Here is a 25183-nt window from a genome sequence, read left to right as displayed (position 1 = left end):
CGCACGTACACACAAATACAGTGGCACCCCCATTTACGTCTCCATTCATACCGCGACCTGAATTTTCGTCGCCTCAACCCACACTCCCGTCGCTGGGCAGCATCATCCGCCCTCTCTCGTATCCATCGCCGCTCAGCCTTCGCCGACACCGACTCAGGGCCAGATTATCCTCGTAGCAAAAGTAGCGACATATGCAACGGGCCCCTCGCTAAACGCTTTGAAGCTATCAATTACGGTGGCTACACACTTGTTCTATTGCTATAGCACTATACTAAGGTGAGAAATTTGTCGTATTATTTTGCTGTGTAGCAAATGAAAAATAAATACAATTACTTTACTATGCAAGTAAAAAATGTGTGTTGTAAGATTTTATATTTTTAGGGACACTTTATAACATATGCTACAGCCCCGCACTATCTTAATCCGGCACTGCACCTAACCCCGTACACGAACTACTTTTGCGTTGCGCACAAAGAAATGAACTGTACCGCAAAATGCTACTTTTCCAAGTCGACAGTTATTTTCCGATTTGTAAAAGTTGTTTAATTTATTTACATGTTTCCAATAACGCTCGTCGCGCATTGCAGGAACACGCACGCGCGCGCGTAAACACGCGCGCTAAACTCTACAATTAATTTACTTGACACTCATCTCAGCGGGCGCTTCCAGATTTTAGTGTCGGACCAAGGCACTAACAATCGAAGCAAACAGGGAGGCAGGCAGCGGGAGGCTGGAGGGAAGCAGCGGGGGAGCGCGGTGGAGGGATGCAGGCAACCGGGGAGGTGGAGGGGGGGGGATCTGAGATCTCTCCACTCGGAGCAATTTGCACCACTCTCCTCCGTGACACCATAATGGGACACACGACGTCCACCACTCGTCGTATTGAGCGCCTTTTTTTTTCTCTCTCATCCTCCGCATTATCTCGGTGTATGTACGATATATCTCTCTCATCTCTCTTTCTCCCCCCGTGACCCGCACCCGAGATACACGAACATTTTTGACCTCCGAGCTTCTGCAGCGGCTACAGCCGTGCTACGGTGGGCGTTGAGACGAGCAGGCGGAGACCGCGGCTCTTACAGCTGTTGACGTGGCGACCCCCTTCCTCCGACAACCCTCTAAACCGGCCCCCACCAAATCACAAAGACACATATCTTACCCGATAGCCTTAACAAATTGTAGGGGCAAGTGCTGTTAGCGAGTAGCACCTTAGAAAGCCGATACGGCACACGAGCGGGTGGGTTGGTCAGCATCACGACCGGCCGCCTTTGTCTTTCAAGTGGCGATATTTACACACCGACACCAGGTACTCATTTGAGGCTGAGTCGACGTAGGGGAGGCCCTGGGCGGGTTTAGATAATCGTCACCGGTGTTGGCCGTGAGTGGGAATCGAACCCGGGTCGTCAGGTTCGTAGCGCAGTTTGCTAACCGCTACACTACCGCTCCCCACATCACCCCTACTCCATCACCTCCACCGCCAGCTAACAGCCATCACTCCGCCCCGGTTCCCCACTCCCCACCTTCCCCCCCCCACCCCCATAACTCCCCCGCCCCCACCCCGCCCCCCCGGCCCTTCATCGCACATCACGTCGCCTATCGTATATTTTCTTTAAGGCAATGTTCATCGACGAATGTGTTTATGTTGTTGTTGTTTGTGCACCACTGCCAACGCAGCAGCAGCAGCAGCATCACCAACTAATATGTCATCACGTTGTCACGCGAAGAAGATATTGGCGTTGTTTTTATCTATTATATATCCCTCGATCGCTATTGTGTCAGAGAATTGCTCTGCAAGATGACTTCACTGAGATATTTCCGAAGTAGGCCGAAACAGGCGGTAACGCCACGAAAGTAATACGACGTTGTTGGTGTTGTTGTTGTGCAGTCATTGGCGATTGGGCTGAGAGCCACATCTCATGAGCAGCTGATATCCGGATTCGAACATAGGTTCTCAGCCATGCCTGCTCAGTGCTTTGATGCGACATGAATGATTGAGCCTGTAGCACCCACCGCTTAAAACTTTTGGCGAGGCTTCTACAACAATATTTAGATTATTTTGCTGCTGCAAATTTCCACCACGATAAGTCACTTTTGTTGAGCTATCATTTGTGGCCAGGTCGCTTCTGGAAAATAAGTTAAAAGCTCAATGGTTCTTGATCTGGTAAGATAAAAAAAGAATAGTTGAGCATTATTTGTATAATGGTAGGTTTTTACCCTTTTAACTGGTACAAAACTGACACCTTTATTCAAGGCATCATGTTTGCAATGACCACAACACAAGTAGTCAATAAAGCAAACAAAAAGAAGCAACTCTGATAAGGATAATAATATGCACTGTCCTTGAAGTTGATTGGCCCACACCCGAGACGGCTTTCTTTAGAGCCTAGTCCCCATTGGTGCAGGGCCAGATGACACCAGAAGGCGTACGCCTTCTGGTGTCATCTGGCCCTTTTGTACCAGTTAAAAGGGTAAAAACCTACCATTATATTTTGCCACTGGTAAAAGAGATCTCATAGTGTAAACATTATTTGTATATAAATATTTTAACATGGTTTGTTTACCTTTCCCATATTTTAACTCCTGTCGTGTTTTTTTGTATTGTTTGTTGTTGTTGTAACGTTTTAACTCACCACTCCTGGACAGCTGTGAAAAATAGCTTTGTGGCCCATCGGATTCCTCCATGTTGAATACATGTTCTGATTCGTGTTGATAAAGAGGCCGAATGAAAGAGACACTTCAGGGGCAGTCACGTGGCGCAATGTTCCGCAGTCGTTCTCTGTCACTCTTCCACGAAGCTCACGGTCCACCCTAATCCGCATCCACTGCACAGACCACGGCAGCAGATGCGGATTCTTGATGCACAAATGCAATGTTTAAAACCCTCCAGTTGTGTGCGACTGTGGTCATCCAGAACAGATAGTACAACGTATAACGAAGCAATTCCCGGAAGGGAGACACGACGCCCCTACGTTCACCTGCTCCTGGCGTGGTCATCTCCCTCGACGACCTCAATGTGAGATTTCAGTTGTCGCTCTGCATCGGCATCAGCCATACGGAAGTAGAAGAAGACGCGGTGGTGCACTGCTCTCTGTCGAGACTTCCGAAAGCGTGGATTGTCTTCGTTTCACGGCAGCGTTGTTCCGATGGCAAAACCTGAAGTAACACAAGGCACGTGTACTGTTGAAAATCATGTTTCAGTAAAAGGCGATGGTAGTGTGCTTTCAGTCTTCTTATTCTTCTTTCGTACGGCGGCTGATGTAGATGCAGAGGAACAACTACGATTTCTAAATTCAGCTGGTCAAGCCGAGATAATAACCGTGTCAGTATTCTTGGTTCTTTCGGTAACGTCACGTAGAAGGGAAATAACCAAGAATATGAAAGAACCAAGAATATGAATTCCTGCAGTCACGAAAGCTTGCAATCAAAATTTAACCGTGTCAGTGTTTAGTTTTTCAGTAAAGACCCAGAACGGACAATTACAGAGCACAGGTGTAGTGCTGAATGGCATCACATGCCTCTCCGTGTCCTCGCTTATAAACAACCAAGTATGTCGCCCCGATTGGACCCATACTCATGTCGACGACACCAGCTGTTTTAACACGCAACACACTGGACCAGTTTCCCCGTTGTTGGGCCTCATCGGTAGTCAGGCGTGATAAACAAACGATATTTGTGCGAGCCCTCTCTCTCCAACCACGGGCTGTCAAATAGTGTTCGTTATCTTATCATACCATTATTGCTGTTGTCGCGGAACCGTGAGAGATGCGGGGCAACGGTTTTTTTTTTTGGGGGGGGGGGGAGGTGGCCTTCATCCAAGCAGTGGATATATCGTGGCCGAAGGATGAGCACGACGATGTATGTTAGATAGCTGCAATGCACTCTCGCCCACCTCGACCTACGCCGCGCTCATTACAACAATAATTCTCAGACTCCCAGAACAATCATAGCTCGAGCCCTCTCCACGGTTCAAGCCGCGCACTCCACGAAGCGAGCGCGATTCTGGCGAAGACACGGATCCAAATTTAACCCGTGATCGCGGTGAAGACGGCGACTGGTCATCATTCTTGAGTACGTTGTCTCCCTCACCACCCCCGCACCTCCGATGAGCACGGCTGGCTCAGCACGGTGGTGCGAAAGAAGGTCAACATACGCCAAGGCAGTAGCCATGGAGTCAACATTGGGGGGGACCAAATCTTCCAGGGTGTCCCAACCCAGAAAAAAAAATCTAAATTTAAAACTAATTTCCTGCTTAAAATATAAAAAAAAATCACTAGCACGTGGGATGGACTTTTATATATTGTTTGCAATGTCTAATAGTGTATTGTATTACATTGCTCTGTTTTTACTTTTTTTTACCATTTCTTGTTTCATTGTATGTAATGGCAGAGATTAGGGATCAATAAAGTACAACCATAACCACAATCATATGAACATAAATCCATGTATTGTGGACAAGGTTTAGCACAATGTTTTTATTTACATAGTAATTATTTTTTATAGCAATATATTGGGGGGGGGAGGGGGCGGCATTTTAAGCATATTATATATTATAATTACGGACTTGACATACGCACGTGAAGCCTCACTAAACAGCCCGCAGCAACATCGGTGCCGCGTTAACAAACGCGCAAGGCCAAACTGCCTGACCTGCTGGATTCACACTTGCGTGTATTAATACTCAATGGTTCATCGTCATCGTGATAATGATGATCAACATCGTAGTAGCCTATGCCCAATACACTGGATGGTCCATGAAAGTTATTTGAATGCATGTCACCGTGACCGTTATTCGTTGCGAGTTGGTAAAGCTGTGGTGGAGGGCAGAGGGGCGCCAATTATATCGGCAGCAGCCGGGAATCGAAAGCTCAGGTTCACAGCGCAGTGCACTCACCACTGCACCATCGCTTCACCTCCGTTATGTGTGTGTGTAGTGCTGAACTTTACGCAGACAACTTCTTTTTCCGTCGTAACTTTTTATTACAACTCTTCACATTCAACACCCGTAACTTCGGCGTGATTATCCGCCTCCGCCGTTCGCTCGACGTGCTCCGCTCGCCTCGCTCCGCTTCCTCCGCCTCGCTCCGTCTCTCTCTCCGACTCTCCGCGACTCTCTCTCGGCATCTCCGTCTCACTCAGACTCTCCGCTTCGACTGTCTCTGTCTCACCTCTTCTCACTGTCTCCTGTTCCACTGCTAGCCTGTTCTATCTCTCGTATCTTCTTCTTGTTCCTGCTCCACTGCTTCTCCCCGACCATCTCCGTCCAGCTCCCAGCGACCACTCCCCTCCCTCTCTCACGCTCCCGTATATATCCCCGTCCCCATTAATTACCAATTAATTAAGCGGCGTCTCCACCGACGCCCCGCGCCCGTGGCCCCCACCGCCACCTGCTCCCATCTCCAGACTTGCTGGCGCTACCCTGCACCTGCTACCTCCACCATCCAATCACCGCCACGCATCTTACAACCACTTAATGGACCATCTCCCTCCGGCCGATATCCTCCCAGCAATACCTGTTTGCCCTGACGCGCACCCACTGTCCATTCCCCCTCTTGGCGCGCGTTAATCCACTACATATGTACGTGTTGTACGTTGAACTTCTTTCGCTCCAGTCGTAGCCAACCGTGCTAATCGGAGGTGAAGGGTAGGACGAGTGCTATAATATTGCATTACCATGCATGATACTTGCGTGTTGTAGACCTATGTGTTTGTGTCATCTCGGATCAATACCAACCCTGGGCTTCACTTAGGTCTACTCAGGCATAAATAGGTAATGAGGCGTTATAGTTGACTGTAACGATACAAATCTGTTTGAGTGCTCCTGCGGCCGTCTGGAACGCTCTTCTTTACGATATTAGGAAGCCACTTTTAAATCCATATTGAAAACTCATTTATTTAGAACTGCTTTGTTTGCATAGTTTGTTGTCCTTCCCCCCACACCTCCGATTAGCGCGGTTGGCTACGTGCGGTGCGAACGAAGCTCAACATACACACATAGATCACATGCAGATTTAAATAAGCACCTGCTACGCATTACAGTGCAGTCCACTATAACGACGCATTCTTTTCCAAACACTTGTTAATTCAAGTGGGCAGACGTCCCATTGCGGGATCCCCATTGAGGATTTACCAGATAAATAACAGATATACAGGTGAGTTATTTATGTATGCCTTTCCTTACGTGTGTGTATTTGCGTATACAGTGGTGAGATGTTAACTACCTCGCCTGGTATATAGGAGGCCGGGGATTTGATCCCAACCCTTGACGCCTGGCATATTTGGTGTTTGCATGTTTTCCACCGTAGGGAGCGTGTTTTCTTTTTTTATCCGGGTCCTCTGGTTATTCCCTCCACATTTAGAAACATGCGTTTTGAGATATTTAGCCGCTATAAATGTCCACGCGATAACCCACATTGTTGGGCTATGATTTGTGGCCAGGTCGCTTCTGAAAATAGCTACATAGCTCAGTGGGCTTTACCCGGTAAAAATTCTAAAATGTTGTTTAGTTCCACCATGGAAAAGGACAAGTGACAATCCATGTCTGGGCCAGGTTTGCAGATCCTTCCCGATCTATCGTTATCGACTCAACTCTGAACGAGTTCCTGGAGCGCTCCGTAAAACGTCGACACGGGGCAAGACGAAAATTGGCCGGCCATTGCCTCTTGTCCAGATATTGCCCATGAATCGTCGCTCGCTAAGCACAGTTGGCGACGTGCGATGCGAAAGAAGTTCAACATACATGGAGCGGGGTTGTGTGATAAGGAGACAGGAACTGAGGCGGTGGGGGGTAGTGGGTGGGGGGGTAGTGGAGAGGGGAGGGTCACCCACCCGGCCCCTAATTGCCGTGTCGAACGCGAGAAGTCTTTTCTGCTCTTTTACTTTAACCGAACACATTCGCACAGGTCGCGTCCCTTGGATTGCGTCTCCCCCTCCCCCTCCTCCTCCCCACCCGTCCCTCTGTATCTTCCTTTCACTCTGCCCATCTCCCTGCCGCACGATGGGGTAGAACTCAGCAATTCAATTTCACGCGCGCCGCTCTCTCTCTCTCTGTGTGTGTCTGTCTCCGTCTGGTTTGCCCGCGTCCCTTCCATCGCCACACTCGCGTCTCTGCGGCGCTCATTGCGACTGTTAGTCACGATGATTGTGATAATGGTTGTGGTATGATGATGATTAGGGGAGCGGTAGCGTGTAGTGGTTAGCGCGCTGCGCAACAAACCCGGCGACCCGAGTTCGATTCACGCTCACTGCCAAATCCAGTGACGATTATTTGAACCGGTCCTGAGCCTCCCCTAGGTTGACTAAGCCCCAAACGAGTACCTAGTGTGGTGTGCAACCATCGCCATTAGGGAAACAAAGGCGGTCGGGCGTGGTGCTGGCCACCCATCCCCTTGTGATGCCGCCGCCACGAAGCCGTTCAACAGGCGCCCTAGCTACGACCTCGCCACCACCAAGCGACGGAGCCAACCCCGCGTCCCCCTCACCTCACCTCACATGAACACACCCGCACGCATCCCCCCCCCCCCATAGAGCTCCGAGGGGAAGTCACCTGGCCGACCGGTTTTAATCCGAGAAACCCTTATCGGGATAACTTTCACGGTTTCCGGTGACCAGGGAATTGGACGACCTCCCCCGATGCTACTTCGCGGCGCTGCGACCGGCATTAAGATTGCAAGGTCGCTGCGAGGGGCCACTCGGCCACCGCGGGTGAAACGCACCCCACACACCCCACACACGCAAGTATCGACGGGATAGGCAGAGGAGCATAATTAGAATAAGCGCCGCGCATAAGCATTGTTATGGAGGAGCATAGTTAGAATAAACGCCAAACACGCAGCGCATCTGATTAGCATAGCAAGGGCGCCCGGAACCGTCGCACGCGCCCTAACGGGCGCGCGCCCATTGTTAAAGAAAAACTGGGAGGATGCCACCACCACGGTCGGAGCTGCATCCCTTTGATGTAGGAACGATAAAAAGCGGGCGAAAACGGGAGATCGCTCTCTCTTGCTCCAGCATCAGGCCACAAGACACTCTCCAGCCCAGCGACCCGGATGTCCGTGCGACGCATCGAGGTACGCTGCGAGCACGGGATCAACGGACCGCCGTGGGCACCTAACTGTGAGTAAGAAGGTGAATTAGGGTCATAGACAGACAAATCGGGGATAGGCATAAAGGTGTCAGCGTAGGCCAGCCTCGTCGATACGTACTGATTTAACAACAAGTCCCAGGTAGCAGACAATAAATCATTAATAGCTGATCGTGGCCTCGTGTGATCTCGTTGAGAGGTTTGTCGCGTGTGGAGCTGTGTGTGGGTGTGGAGAGGGTGTCGCGTGTGGAGCCGTGTGTGGGTTACAGGTGCGCGATTAGGAAAGGGAGGTATCGTGGTAGTGTGAAGGGGGGGATAATACTGCTCGGTAACTAACCATGCCTACTACGCGGACCCGCGGTGGAGGGGAATCCTCGAGCGACGGCTCCCACACCATGGGTGAGGAACCCAGCAGCGCTTCGCCTAGCAGCGGGGGGGGCGTGTAATGATGTTAGCCCGGCCGTTAGCATTATCGAGGGAGGAATCTCGGGGGCCAGCGACCCCGACACCCTCGTTTACCGTTCCGCTCTTCATAGGCGCTCGCGAACAGCCCTTGCCCCAACAGTATGTCAAGGTTATACGGGGGATCTTTGTTTTTTTATGATGGTTGTGATGATGGCGATTATGTAAATTGTTGATGGTTATGTATGCAGATGCTACTGAAATTGCCGCTGCTTGCAGTCACTGATGCGGATGTTGCTATTGGCGATGCTGCTGATGATAATGATTGCAGATTCTGCTGCTGCTGCGAATAATGATTTAGGATGCAGATGATCTTGCTTATGGAGAATTATGCTGCTGATGCTGCTGCAGACGTCGATTATCATGAATACGCAGATGTTGTTGTTGTTGCTGCTGCTGATGCACATTCTGCTAATGCTGCAGCTCATGATGATGATCACTATGGCTGCTGCTATCGTATCGGCTGCTTGAGTATCGGCCCCGATTCGCATTGTTTCTCCGCTGTGGTCCTCTCGCCGTTCACGATGTCCCATCTCTCGCCACTGACCCAAACCGACCGCCGTTGTCTCTTCTCCCCGTGCTGTTGTGGCCGTCTCTCTTCGTATTTTTGTTGCTGTTGTTGTTGCTGCCAATATTAACCCCCACCAACCCCGCCTTCACATCATCGACGCTCCTTCATCTCAAACACGCCCCCCCCCACCCCACCTCTTTTACCTCGATATTTCATACCGCCAGCGACACGAACACTCCCGGAGCAGACCTCTGCCTCTCTTTCCCCACACCCCACCCACTCGCTGCCGGTTCATCCCGGCAGCAGCGCAATTTTCCTTCATCACGGCTAATGGACGGGAACGCGCTGTGCTGATTGCCCCCGCGCAGAACCACTTCTCGACTGACGGGCTGAGAAGAACGACCCCCCCCCTTACCCCCCACAGCGCCACTTCCAACCCCAAACCTCTCAGCCGTTCTTCCAAACTACATCCATCCCGATAGCGCATCTCTCCACCAAAACCACTCTCCATTCTCCATCCTCCAATAACCTCGAACCCCACAAAGCCGTTCACGAGCCTCTCATCGCCAACAACATCTCACTCTTGATTTAAAGCTTTCGTGACTGCACGAATTCAGATTCTTGGTTCTTTCGGTAAAGTCACGTAGAAGGGAAATAATAAAATAATAGAAATATAAAACAAGAAAAATTCTCACGTTTCGACTGCAACACAAGCAATCATCAGCAGGTGTGAAATCCACAGCAAGAAAAAGAATATAACATCTCACTCATTCCTCCAACTCTGACCAGGGCCTACTTTTCACTCGCTACTTCCCCCCCCCCCACGAAGCGCTGCTGGGTATGCTGTAGGATTACCGGCGTAAGGCACTACCACTGGAGTACAAGGACGTGTTTTTCACACGACCCGCGCACACCACGGAAGTCTCGTGAGGACAACAAATTGTGATAATAAAGGTTTTTGGGTTAGATCGTGATCTAACCCAAAAACCTTTATTATGAATGATATTGGTCGCGAAAGCCGACATGTTAAACTAAAATATTGTAAGATGAGTGTGGCGTGCCCAATTAATCTCCGGAACGCTGTTCCGGAGTGTGTTCAGGAATATTTTTTGGACTGTGTTCTGGACTATGGGGCCGCATAAATGACGTCACGCACCTAGGTGGGGGGGGGGGGGGTATGAAATGTACGCGGTGCCAGCAGCTCTTCACGGGCATCGTGAAGAGTCTAGGCATCGTGAAGAGTGTATAGGCATCGTGAAGAGTCACGAGTTACAAACTTGCGTAAGATCCACTGCGTTGGCTCCTAAGTCCCCATCGCGGAGATGCTGCTCACCGCGGAGATTCGAGGCAGAGGTTCTAATCCGGGTGCCGGCCGCCTGTGATTACATCTGATTCTAAAGTGTAGTGATTTGATGGTGTCAGCTTCATCACCAATGAGACCCACACAAAGAAAAAGATCCCCCGTATAGCCTTAACATATTTTTGGGGCAAGTGCTGCCCGGGAGCAGTTGCGCTGATAACGGTATCACTCACAATCGCTCATTTGTCCTCGCTCAAAAATGATAGTTTCTGTACCAGAAAACACTTCCGCATATGTGCAGCCATTTCCAGGCATAGCGCTTGTTTTTGTTTTTATTGGATTCCCATCTCACGAGAGAAAGGCCTACATTCGATACGTCATCGGTTAGCAGTATAACTAATACAAATTGTGAGTGTATATTTATTTATTTAATCATTCATGCACACACGCCCGTGCACCCATACATGCAAACAAAAACGAAGGCATGCACACGTTCATCGAAGCACGCACATGAGCACTCACACATGTGTAATGACAGGAGAGTCAGCCTGCAGTGTGAGTGGACTAGTGGCCACGGGAGGTAAAGACAGGAGAGTCAGCCGGCAGTGCGAATGGACTGGTGGCTCCGGGAGGTAATGCCAGGGGAGTCATCCTGCAGTGCGAATGGACTAGTGGCCATTGGAAGTAATGACAGGGGAGTCAGCTTGCAGTGCGAGTGGACTGGTGGCTACGGGAATGATCGAGAATAGGAACGTGGACATGTGACGGAAGAGGACGGTAGAGTCTGCTGCTGGAGCGAGTGTCTCGAGCCAGCGAGACGGTTTGGGAATGGGGGTGTGGCCTCGGACCGTATATAAGGGAGATGTGCGGGAGATTCGGGGTTGTTGCAGTGGGGGTCTCCGCCTGTCCGAGTGTGAGCACGTGCCTCCTTATTAATGAAAACCATCTCAAGACGAGTGCGTCGAAAAGTCGTCTTTACACATGCAAGACAAACCGAGACAAAGATCCTTTGTATAGCTTAGAACATACTGTTTGGGGTAAGTGCCGTTAGCGAGCACCTATGAAGGCCCGCACGGCACATGAGGCCATGGGTGGCCAACACCACGCCCGCCGCCTTTGTCTCCCCAGTGGTGATGATCACACGACCTAGGGGAGGTCCAGGACCGGTTCAGATCATCGTCACCGGTGTTGGCCATGAGTGGGAATCGAGCTTGGGTCGCAGGAGTTCGTAGGGCAGTGCGCTAACCGCTGCACCACCACTCCCCACTTTCATCTGTGCACGTTGAGGCCACGTGAAGTGTCGAACGCCCGCTGGCATGGGGTCACGGGGCATACCCACGTGCCATGGATCGACTGACTGAGATGACTCTATACATACAGTGAGGGAAAAAAAGTATTTGATCCCCTGCTGATTTTGTACGTTTGCCCACTGACAAAGAAATTATCAGTCTATAATTTTAATGGTAGGTTTATTTGAACAGTGAGAGACAGAATAACAACAACAAAATCCAGAAAAAAATGTTATAAATTGATTTGCATTGCAAATAAACCTACCATTAAAATTATAGACTGATCATTTCTTTGTCAGTGGGCAAACGTACAAAATCAGCAGGGGATCAAATACTTTTTCCCTCACTGTACCCATGTAAACATACATATACTGTGCTACCTTTTGGCAGTGAGATTTATGTTTAACCAAAGGCAAGATTCGAGCGTAGTGTGCTAACCACAGTGGCGATCACAGTTAACCGGTTCTGGGCCTCCTCTAGGTCGACTCAGCCTCAAAATAATATCTGGAGCAGTGTGCAAAACATCGCCACTCGGGAGAGAAAGGCAGCCGGACGTGGTGCTGGCCACCCACCCGCAGTGCGCTAACCACTGCGCCACCGCTCCACTGCAGCCCATTCCATTGTATTATATTGAGGGCGCTCCATATCAGCACTGTGGAGCTCCCTATACTCCGGCATGCATTTCTTTCGGCGCCTAGGAGGATGAGGAGGAGTGAAATGCGCCTTTCGCATTTTTTTTGCAAGGAAGTCCCCCGGATCTTCTCGTGATTTTGCTTCTTATTTTATAATGATCACAGGGTGTGTGTGTGTGGAGGGGGTGCTGTTAGGAAGTTTTATTTGTAATCACACACACACGTGTGTGCACACCTTTAAACTGTATGTGTGTGCTGCACAAAGTATCTCTTGTATGTTTGAAAACGTTCTCAACGCCACCCAAAACACCGGAGTCACAAATCCACGCGGTGTTCTGCGTGTGTGTGACGTGTAGCGACCGGCAGTGTAGCGGTTAATGCGCTGAACTACGAACCGGGCGACCCGAGTTCGATTCCCGCTCACGACCACAAACACTAATGACGATTATCTGAAGCGCTTCTGGGCCTCCCCTAGCTCGCCTCAGCCTCAAATGAATATCTGGTGCGGTGTATAAACATCGCCACCAGGGAGACAAAGGCGGCCGGGCGTGGTGTTGGCCACCCACGCCCTAGTGTGCCGTGCCGGCCCTAATTGGTGCTCGCTAAGAGCGCAGGCTGCTTAAGGCTACACGGGGAATCTTTGTCTTTGAATGCGTCTGTGTGTGATCCCAATATGTAAAATAAAACCGTACCTAACTTTGAGCAGAGTTTAAATGTCGTCACAACAAATGTGCGACGATTCAAACGTATGTCATAATATTACCAGAATTCTAAAACGTTCTCTTCATCTGGTCCCCTGGGTCAATAAAGTTACATAAATATGATCCCAAACACACAAGCACGCACCCCCCACCAACTCTTGCCGGGGGAGGGTGGGGGGGGAGAAGTGAGTCTCATTATCCGCAGAATACGGTAAATATGATGGTGCTGATGATGAATGTGTGCATTCTCTGATATTCAAATGCTGCTGCGCGTTATTCCACCATGCGCGCGCTATCGTGCTTATTTTAAGCAGCCGCAGCGAAGCCTGAACGTGGACGGCGCTAGCATTTCGCTTTTTTTTCCCTCGCCCCGTCTTTCTCGCTCCGCAACTCCTTTATCAGCTCCACAATCACGACAGGTTTTGAGTGCCCAATTTGCAGGTAATGCTAAACCACTGGCGCCCCATCGCGCGGCACGGGGCCGCCGAGCGCGCGTGGAGGGGCAGACGCGCACGAGATCGGAGGTGGAGAAGGCGGTGGTGGTGGCGGTGGAGAAGGTGGAGGTGGTGGCGGTGGAGAAGGCGGTGGTGGTGGCGGTGGCTTTCACAGCCACAGCGACGCGGGGGGCAGCTACATCCGTCGGCTCTACCGTCCTCCGGTGTTCCATCCAACCACTCATTCTGTCCGTCCGCCCCAGCTTGTTCCGCCTACCTTCCCAACTCTCCGTTGTTCCGTCCGACCCCCAGTCCCGTCTACTCTCCACTCGTCCGACCCACTACACCGTATGCGTTGCTCTTCATTCCGCCCGCTGTTCCGCCCCTTCGCTCGCTGTTTCGTCTGCGCACCGTTCCATCTATCCAGCTGTTCAGACGACTTTCCCGCCCGCGCCCACTGTTTTGCCTGGAGAGTCGGTGCGACTCTCAGATCTCGGCCTTGACGACGCACGCGTTCAGAGGCTGCACACTCGCGATCGCGGGTGTGTTCTGAGAGAGTGTATGTGTGTGTGAGAGAAGTGGCCATTCCCGTGGTCGACTCAGCCTCAACTGGATAGTTGGTAAAAAGCATCGCCACTTGGGAAAGACAAAAGCTGCCGTACGTGGTGCTGGTCACCCATCCACTCGTGTGCCGTGCCGACCTTCATTGGTGCTCGCTAACAGCACTTGCTCCAACAGCCCGTTAAGGATATATGGAGGATCGTTGTCTTGTTCATGTGGAGCGGTAATGAGAGTGTGTGTGGGGAGCGGTGGCGCAGAGGTTAGCGCACTGTGCTACCAAGCAGGCAGGCAACCCGTGTTCCATCCCCGCTCACACAGCCAACATTGGTGATGAATATCTGAACCGGTGCTAGTTCTGAACCTCCCCGAGTTCGAGTCGGACTTAAATGCGTGCTTGGTGCAGTGGGTAACACATCAACATTGGGGAGACAAAGGCGGCCGTGCAAGCCTTAGTAGGTGCTGGATAACAGCACTTTCTCAAACATTGTGGTTTGCGCCGTGTGTGAATATAAGTAGGAATTGTCTGGAGAGCGGTCGTGTTGTATAGCGGTTAGCGCACTGGGCTACGACCCGGAAACTCCGACTGGAGTGTGCGCTGCATATCCATCTCCATAGGTCATACATAATCAGCATCACCATTAGCCGTGCCCTATCCACCGCTAGATTAATGCTACCCAACGCCGTATCCATCCATCACGTCGCCGCGATGCCGCAATCAAACGCCCCCCTCCTGAATCACGTCGCTTCATCTTCGCCGTGCTCGTGTTCACCCGTGCGTGTCACGCTCCCTACTTTGGCTGCCATTCTGTCACCAGTCTCGTTAATCGGCCACCATCGACTTCTTTTAAGCCCACTTGCCTTGGCAAGTGGACACGACGGTGTTTTTGTGTGTGTGTGTTGGAATGATCGATAACATTGAGACGCGTGAGATGCTGGTGGCTCATCGGATCGCGCGGTGCGGTGGAGAATTATTCCTTGTGGTCTGATTTTCGTTGTTGTTGCGTAAACTTGCCGATGTCTCTCTTTCTTTCTCCTTCCATCTCCAGTGAGAGAGTTGAAGCGTCTCGCGGGCTGTATTGTCAGCGTGCGAATCCGCGAGCGGTCGCGTAAAACAGCTGCGGTGGAAGGTAACATCATCTCATTCGGAGGAGAAAAATAACGATTCCTGATGATACTCGCATAGGCTGCGGCTGGCGAGACGCTTTAGCCACGGCTAACATTAGTGGCAAGTGATTATAACGGAAGCTGTCCTGGTCGGCCCCGTTCATTAAAATACGCATTGACAAGCGCGGTGATGTATGGTAAAGAACAACCCTCCTACCCAACGCTACCTCCCACCATGGCGTGGAGAGTCCTTCATCCAGCAGTGGATTGACGAAGGGCTTTTTTTCGATTTAAAGCTTTCGTGACTGCAGGGATTCATCTTCTTGGTTATTTCGGTAAAGTCACGTAGAAGGGAAATAATAAAATAGTAAATATAAAACACAATAAAATAAACCATTTCGGGTCTTGATTGATTTTGTTTTACGCTGACTTTCAGACTGCAGTCCATTCGCTAACATTGCCTCTTAGTACCTTTGTAATGTGGGCGTAAACGGCCTCGCGGATATGACGTAAAGGGGGGAGGAGTTAGGTCACGTGGGAGAGAAAGGAAAGCTCTTAAGGGCGGGAACCGGAATACACGGGGAGGAGAGTGTAAGAATAAATACGGGAAGAGGCCACGCAGGGCAGAGAGTGGAGAGTGGCGTGATCGCCACAGGACGGGACTCGGCACCGTTGGCCAGCGGTGTCCGGGCATGGGGGAGACGGAGAGCAGCGGTGGGGCTGCAGAGAGAGCAGCTGAGAGACTGCATAGGGGCAGAGAGGCTGAGAGGAAAGCCAGCAGCGGAGCTGCATCGGGAGCAGGAGAAAAGGCTACGTGAGCGACGGCAGCAGAAGGGCTGCCGAGCGAGAGGTGGAGAAGGCTCTGAGCGAGGGCCGTGTGGGGCAAAGTTGTAAGAACCCAAATAAAGGACAACGGAGACAGACACAGTGGAAGAGTCCTTTATTACACTGGTGTCAGAAGTGAAACGGCATGTCAAAACAGCTCAGAAGAAAGAATATTCCTGCACCATCGTCTGCTACATCATCCGACGACGACGACCTTCCTCAGGCAGTGGACCAACCTGCGATGGAGGAGGAAATCCGAGCGGGAACGAGCACTGGTCCAGGAGTTCAAGATGTCGCCGCGTCGGTGGACCCGTCCGCGCCGGAGGACGCTGACTTACGATGGAGGCAGATGGTGGCGCAGCTGGAGACCTTGAAGACCGTACTGGGGCAACTGTGCGACCTCGTCATGCCAGCGATGGCGTCGGGGAGGCCTGGGGGTGATCGGCAGGCCGCGGCCTTGCCTGCGCTGCCAGCGCCATCTGCCACGCGGCACGAAGACGCCATCTTAGGCGTGGCAGGGGAAGGACAGCGGGAAGCCGCCATCTTGCACCCTCCGCGGTGGGGGGCCGTCATCTTTGACAGGTTGCGGTGCAACGCCATCTTGAATATGCCACGCGACGAGTCGCCTGCGGAGGACGGCGCAGCAAGGAGTCGCAGCCGTCACTTGACAACTGTTAAAGAATTCTCCATCGGTGGCGACTGGAGTGCTTTCGCCTGCAGATTTTTGGCGGCGATGCGCTCTGCCAGGTGGACTGACGCAGAGGCCCTGGAAGTTCTGCCAACTCTTCTCGACGACGAGTTGGTGCGATTCTTCCGTTCCATCAAGGCCGAGAAAAAGAAGACACTGAGAGGAGTTGTTGACGAGATGGCAGATGCGTACGAGCCGCCGGATGATGCTCACCGCCGGTTCGTTCAACGCCAGCGGGCACCCGAAGAGTCGCCGGTGGCATACAGGGGTGCTGGCTTGGAGTTAGCCATGGCCGCATACCCGGAGACGGAGCCTGACCTACTCGAACCCCTGATTTTGGGCAAGATGCTCGAGCTGTCCAGGGATTTGGGGATCCCTATGCCGGTGTGTGGCTATGAGAAGCTGACATCCCGGGCGGCCGCAAAGTGTCTGGATGCCCAGTTTAATCTACGCCGCTGGAAGCAAGTCACAGCGTGGACGGGGGGGCCCATCGTCGAAGGAGGTGCCGTGGGTTGGGATCCCAAGAAGATGGTGTACGTTCCTGACGGGGGGGGCCCGCAGGAGCTGACAGCCGCCTCTGCGCAGTGGTCGGCCCGCGGTGGACCGGGGCCGCGATTTGCGCTGCCGACGCAGGAGCGTCGGGATGGGGGACTGCGGTGCGGCGTAATGACATCAAGTGCTTCCGCTGCGGTCGTAAGGGTCATTACGCCAGGGACTGCTGGGCCCGTATCCCAGGACCGCCCCAGCAGGAGGCCTCGACAGCAGACGTGCCGCGGAAGGACCCTCCTGGACAGGCAAGTCGGTGCGCACCAGACACCCGGCAAGGCTTGACACCTCATTCATCACCATTGCCGCGCGATCCGGGTGTTGTTAATAACGGGAGGCCATCGACTGGGCCATGTCGCTCGGTAACGCAGTGGCGTAAATTGGCACGGCGGGTTGTCGCGGCCGCTACTGGTTCGTCCACTGTACCGGGTTCTTTACAGGGGGTTGACGTGCGCATGTTAGTGGACTCCGGTGCGTCCGCGACCATTATATCGGATGTAATTTTCCATCTGTTGGGCATCCCACCAGAGGCCGTGCGTCCGGTTTACGATTCCTGCGTTGCGGCGAACGGGGGAAGTATGTTTCGATTTAAAGCTTTCGTGACTGCAGGGATTCATCTTCTTGGTTCTTTCGGTAAAGTCACGTAGAAGGGAAGTAATAAAATAATAAAAATAAAACATAATAAAACAATTCTCACGACGTTTCGACCACAACGCAAGCAGCCGTCCTCAGGCTGCTTGCGTTGTGGCCGAAACGTCGTGAGAATTGTTTCATTATGTTTTATTTTTATTATTTTATTACTTCCCTTCTACGTGACTTTACCGAAAGAACCAAGAAGGGGGAAGTATGGGCATTGTGGGCCAGGTGGACGCCAATATATCTATTGGGGGAGTGTCGGCCTCGGGAATTGTGTTAATCGCGCGGTTCCTTGCGGTTCCGTGTTTGTTGGGAACTGATTTTCTGGCCAAAATGCCCATTCTAATTAGAGTTAATCAAAACTGTATCGAATTACCGGGGGGTCGAAAAATTACATTTCTGCCGTCGCCCTGGGGGCGACCTGCTCCGATCTGCCAGGTGCAGGCGCTGTCCGAGGTATCTGTTGACATTCCACCTGGCTCACAGATGCTTATCCCCTTGCGATATCGGAAACCTGTGCCTGGTCGGGAGGGAGCAACTGGGGTTTTGTTATCGCCGTCCGCTACTATAATGGGCGGATTGGCGCTCGTCGGGGCGCAGACTATTATCCGGCCGGACCAGCAGCCATTTTTGCAGGTGCTTAATGGGAGTACGGAAAATGTGTGTGTGCCAGCTGGAACGGTTGTGGCACATGCCACTATGGCGTTTACGGCCCAGATGGTTGCCGATGTTTTGGGCCCTGCGGCCCCAGATGATCGCTGGATCGCCGAATTGTGCGGGGAAAATTCTTCCCTTTCTGGGGAACAACGTTCCGCGGTTCGCGCGCTATTGTTGAGTTATTCCGATGTGCTTAGCTCCGACAATCTGGACTTGGGACGCACCTCCCTGCTTTCCCATCATATTGACATGGGGGACGCTGCTCCCATTCGGTTGAACTCGCATCGGATGAGCCCGGCGGAGCGAGATCATGTTCGAGGAGCAGTGGATGAATGTTGGCTGCGGACATAATATCTCCATCAAACAGCCCATGGGGCGCGCCTGTAGTCTTGGTTAAAAAGAAAGACGGGAAATTGCGATTTTGCGTTGATTTTCGGAAATTAAATAAAGTGTCCGTGGCAGATGCGTACCCCCTGCCGCGTATGGACGATTCCCTCGATGCCTTGTCGGGGGCGAAGTTCTTTTCGACGCTGGATCTCTCTTCGGGATTCTGGCAGCTTCCCCTCGATGAGTCCTCGCGGGAAAAGCCTGCTTTCCGTACGCCGCAGGGGTTATTTCAATTTAATTGTCTTCCAATGGGCTTGAATGCTGCCCCCGCCACATTTCAGAGGTTGATGGAACTGGTATTAACGGGGTTGCAGTGGGAGACATGTCTGATATATTTAGATGATATTATCGTCTTCAGCCGCACATTTGACGAACATTTACTGAGGTTGGAGGCGGTGTTCGCCAGGATGCGCTCCGCCAAACTGAAATTTAAACCTAAGAAATGTCACCTACTGCAACGGTCCATTCGCTATTTGGGACATATTGTCAGTGCGGACGGGGTTGCCACGGATCCGGAAAAGACGGCGTGCATCCGTGACTGGCCAACCCCGGCCAAGGTGGGAGATGTGCGTCGTTTTTTGGGTTTGCCTCATATTATCGTAGGTTTGTTCCCAATTTCGCAACGATCGCGAAGCCTCTGCACCTCTTTACGGGTAAAGGACGGAAATTTGATTGGGGACCACCGGAGGAGGCGGCGTTTAAAGGCCTGCGCTATCGGTTGGCTACGGCGCCGACGTTGGACTATCCAGATTTTGATCACCCCTTCATTCTGGATACGGACGCGAGTGACACGGGCATTGGGGCCGTGTTGTCACAGTCCAAAGGCGGTGTGGAGCGCGTGGTGGCGTACGGTAGCCGGGTTCTGTCCCCCGCCGAAACCCGCTACTGCGTCACTCGCCGGGAACTTTTGGCTATTGTCTATTTTCTCCGCCAATTTCGACCGTATCTCTACGGCCGTTCGTTTATTGTGCGCACGGATCATGCGGCTTTGCAATATGCCCTGAAGGTGGACCAACCATCCGGCCAGTTGGCGCAATGGTTGGACACGCTGCAGGAGTTTTCCTTCCAAATTCAACATCGGAAGGGGGTGCGTCACGCGAATGCGGACGCGCTCACTAGGTTGCCGCAGCGATCCCTTTGCGCGTGTGCGTCGGGGACGCATAGGTGTACGCCGATCCAGCAGCCCCCTCGGCCTGTTGCGTTGGCGGTCGAGGTGCCTGAGGCTCCAGTGTTGGCGGGACCAGCCGATGGGATTTTGAACCTTCCACGGGCTGTATGGATTCGTGAACAAATGCTGGACGACTCATTGGGGACCCTGCGGAGTCGGGCTGCGAAGGGGAGTGGGGGACCGGGTTCCGGAGGAACACCAGGAACCGCTCTCCGCGATGGACTGCTGATGTGGAGGGAAGGGTTACAGGAACGCTGGTGTCTTGTTGTACCGGCGTCCTTGCGGTACGAATTGATTAGGACTCTGCATTGCGACACGCTGTTACATTTCTTCTAAGTTGTTGGGGGAGGTGTGCGCAGCTCTGGGAACTTAAAAGATCCGGAGATCTCCCTACCACCCGCAGACGGATGGCATGGTTGAACGGCTGAATCGGACTCTGTCCGCCATGCTGTGTCACACGGTTAATGAAAAACAAGCGGATTGGGATTTGCATATCCCTGGGGTACTCTCGGCATACCGGATGACGCCTCATGCGTCTACAGGATATTCGCCATTTTTTCTTATGTTCGGTCGCGAAAACGTGCCGCCGATGGATGTGCAGTTGGAAACAGGAGTGAGGGGACCTACTAAGCTTCTTCCTGATTACATTCAGGACACCGTTCGCCGCGTCACTGAGGCGCGGGATGGGGCCCGCATGGCTACGGCCAAAGCCCAGGCCCGGAACGAACGGTGCACTCGACGCTCAAAGGGGATGTTCCCCTGGAAGGTGGGGGACATGGCCTGGCTGCATTGCCCGCAGGTGCGGCCAGGGACCTCCCCTAAATTACATAAACCATGGCAAGGGCCTGTTCGGCTCATCGAGGTTCCCAACCCGCAGTCCGCACGCGTTTGGTTCGGATCTCGGTGCTGGTACGTCCATACGTCTCGCTTGAAACCATACGTGGCCCCTCGAACGGATGCGTCATCTCCTGATGTTGCCTTGCTGGTGTTTGTTGCTGCCGACGCACCCTTGCCTGTGCCTGTTGACCCTGCAAGAGCGCCTGTCGTGCCTTTTACAGACAAACCGGCCGTGACACCGCAGGAGACAGGGGACTCTGCTCGGGGTGGGCCTGCCACGGCTGCGGGGACACCGGGCCCTGCCGCCCTTCCGACCCCGCCACAGACACGATTGCAGGACACCCCGGACTCTGGTCCTTCAGGGAAACGGGACCGTGGCGTTGGCGGGCCTCCAATAGCGACAGGCAGTTTTTAACCTGTCGCTCCTAAATCCCCGTCGCGTTCTCGGTCTGCAGGGGGGCCGCCGCTCGTCCGGGATGGGCCGGCGACCCGCACGCGGTCGAAGTCCCTTACTTTCGTTGATTAATGTTGTTCTTGTTATTATTGTTATATTTATTGTATGCTCCGTTGTCCGTTCATGTCTGATGGTTGGTGGTCGCTCGCATTACTTGTTGTTCAGCCGAGGACGGCTGGAATTTTCTCCACGGGGGAGGGTGGTGTAATGCGGACGTAAACGGCCTCGTGGATATGACGTAACGGGGGGAGGAGTTAGGTCACGTGGGGGACAAGGGAAAGCTCTTAAGGGCGGGAACCGGAAGAGACTGGGAGGAGAGTGTAAGAATAAAGACGGGAGGAGGCCACGCAGGGCAGAGAGTGGAGAGTGGCGTGATCGCCACAGGACGGGACTCGGCACCGTTGGCCAGCGGTGTCCGGGCACGGGGGAGACGGAGAGCAGCGGTGGGGCTGCAGAGAAAGCAGCCGAGAGACTGCATAGGGGCGGAGAGGCTGAGAGGAAAGCCAGCAGCGGAGCTGCATCGGGAGCAGGAGAAAAGGCTACGTGAGCGACGGCAGCAGAAGGGCTGCCGAGCGAGAGGTGGAGAAGGCTCTGAGCGAGGGCCATGTGGGGCAAAGTTGTAAGAACCCAAATAAAGGATAACGGAGACAGACACAGTGGAAGAGTCCTTTATTACACCTTTCACGCGACGGTCAATGGTATGGTTTATAGCAGATTGTATAATAATAAAGAGTATAACAGTGTAATGTTTAATATAATTCATGAGGTGATATATAGTATCGTAATTGCATAGTGAATATACAGCAGTGTGGTATACAGTAGGGTTGGCAGAATAATACATAGTGTAATATTACAAGTCTAATATTATTATAGTCTATAGTAACGAAGTGTATAATATGTTGGGGTCTGTCTATGGCAGTTTATAATACTGGGTATAGTCGTGTGATGTAAGAAAAAAGATTATATGGAGGCATATTATAATAATTTTTGCGACATTGAAGTGTAATGTATGGGGACTTATTGTTAGTAGCTCAGCTTATTGGAGATTATATTGAGTATATTGATGATATTGATGTAGTTTATATTTTAGTTTTTTATCGGTTCACTACATGATAGTCATTATATAGTGTATTGTATACCCAGTTACTTAATGTTTTTAGCTCAGCTTATTGGATAATATATTGAGTGCATTGATTATATTGATGAAGTTTATATTTAGTTCTTTCACATAGTGATAGTGGGTGGTTGCAGTTCTTTAGCGTCAATATACTAAATGCCTCTGTTGATATGTCAACTCTGACTTTAACATAGCCACTTCCGTGACCAGTTACATGCCAATTCCTCACATTAACATCATGCTAATCTCCCAGTTACATGCTAATTTCTCACTTTAACATCCTGCTAATTCTCTCACATTAACACAGCTTATTCAATGCTAAATTCTTCTGTTGATATGTAAACTCCTTTGTCAAGGCGCTCTTCTCCCCCCACCCAGCTTAAATACGCTGCCAAGCTTAGCAGTGTTCATTCGAGCACTATCTTTCAGACAGCTCTGTCTTCACCTGAGGACGGCTGCTTGCGTTGTGGCCGAAACGTCGTGAGAATTGTATTATGTTTTATTTTTATTATTGGATTATTTCCCTTCTACGTGACTTTACCGAAAGAACCAAGAAGATGACGAAGGGCTGTCATGTTATTTTTTTGGGTAAAATTTGTGACATAGTCATAATCACAACGACATCAGACAATGTGTTCACAAAGCACGCGTATATGTGTGTTGGTGTTGTTGTTGAAAACTGTGGGGTATATACTTTTTTTACAATTTAATGGACAAATAAAATTATGAAGATATTTTATGAAGCCGACCTTTGCCCCTAATAAAGATGCCGCGTCCGCACTTTCTCTTTCTCTCTCTCTCTCTCCAGGTTTGGGTGTAAAGATGTATCCAGGTAGCGAATACAAACTAAAACTTTCGATTTAAAGCAGAAGAGAATTATATTTTATTATGTTTTATTTTTATTATTTTATTATTTCCCTTCTACGTGACTTTACCGAAAGAACCAAGAAGATAAAACTCAATACATTCGTCAAGAATAACACTGTAACCTTAAAGGGGAAAAATACATAACAGGCGACGTTTCAGGCAACGGCCCTTCTTCATCGCACATATTGACTAATGCGTATGTGTGTGTTTGTGTGTCGGAGCGGTAGTGGAGCGGTTCGCGTGCTGTGCTAAAAACCCGGCGACCCGGGTTCGATTCTTTGCTCACGGCCACCATGAGTGATGATTATTTTAACCGGTTATGGGCCTCCCCTTGGTCGACTCGGCCTCAAATGAGTACATGGTCCAGTGTGTAATCATCGCATTCGGCCGACAAAGGCGGCTGGGCATGGTGCTGCCCCCCCCCCCTCCTCGTGTGCCATGTCGGCCTTCGTAGGTGCTACTCGATAACAGCACTCGCCACAAGAGTCTGTGAAGGCGACACGGGGAATCTTTGTCTTCGTCTTGGTTGATTGTTGCACTTAGGCAACTAAAAAGTGTCCAAAAAGTGGAATCCCATGTCTTTAATCATAAACAATATTCTCTGGACACCTCTCAACTCTGGTTTCCGTGTTCTTGTTCTCAGCGTCTCCTCCGTGTATCCGAGCCACGTGTCGTATAATTGGTAGGAAGTTGTCTTCCCTGCAGAGCGAATGCACAACCGCGACGGGATCATCGACCACCGCCGAGATGATGGAGTGTGCAGCGGGGGATGCGATTTCGGGGTCGAGAAATCGTCGAATTGTGATTGATGGATGGGTGGGTGACGTCGTGGGGAGGTAGTCCTTCATCCAGCAGTGGATAAAATCCAGGTGTTTTTTTTACTTTATAAACGTGAGCTTACGCAGCGTGCTACCGATGATGATGTGAAACGACGGGCGAAATCTTTAAACGTCGAACTTACTCTCAGTACACGTTCCACAAACGGAAGGTCAAAGAATCGGCCAACTGCGACGGTGGAGAAGTCCAAACCCTCAAAGCACATCGCCTATGAATGCTCCATCCATGCACATCCTGGCGGTATCGCTGAAATCCGCACTGCGTCAACCCCACATCATTGGCCTGGATGAGGAACCTTTGCATTAATTTATGACGATCCTTAAGTAAAATAAAAACTGTTGCTTTTCACGATGCCATACGAAAGAAGACGAAGAAGAAAACTCTCATTACTACCGCGCTCTGCGCGTGCGTCTTACGCGGAGTCATGTGTGCAGACTGCATAGAAAATCCGCCCCGGCCATAGAAACGTGGAATTTCCACAATAGGCTCGTGGTCGTAGTTTGTTTGAAAGGTACTGGATTTTTCGTTTTGTTACAACAGCGTATGTATGCATATACGAAGGAGCAGACACAATCTATTGATACCGTTGTCATATATACAAACATACAAACATGGAAACACATATGGCATACAAACATGCATGCAAACATACATGCATACATACATGGATACAAACATGCATACAAGCATACATATATACATGCAAACGTACACACGTACAGGCATGCATACCACATGCATACAAACATGTATACACATATATACAAACATGCATACACACATACATACAAACATGCATACAAACTTACAAACATGCATACACACATAAACAAAGAAACCAATCCCTGGCCACCCATATTGCATAGTTAAATACTGAATTATAGTTCGTGCATATGCCAGAGTAAATCGTACGAGACATTGAATTTCATGAACATTTCGTTTTGTCAGTGAAATGTCAACATAACTCATAAACTGTGCAATTCAGTTTTTTTCTACGAAATTGCACTTCGCGTGAAATTGTATACGTACATATATATTCAACCTCACGTAACCACTGTGAACCAGACGTGCGTGGAGCCTGGTGGACACACTC

Source organism: Lampetra fluviatilis, chromosome 1, assembly GCF_964198595.1.
Source record: "Lampetra fluviatilis chromosome 1, kcLamFluv1.1, whole genome shotgun sequence".
Classification (NCBI taxonomy): Eukaryota; Metazoa; Chordata; class Hyperoartia; order Petromyzontiformes; family Petromyzontidae; genus Lampetra; species Lampetra fluviatilis.
The sequence above is the reverse complement of the archived record's forward strand: the minus strand, read 5'-3'. Positions refer to the sequence as shown.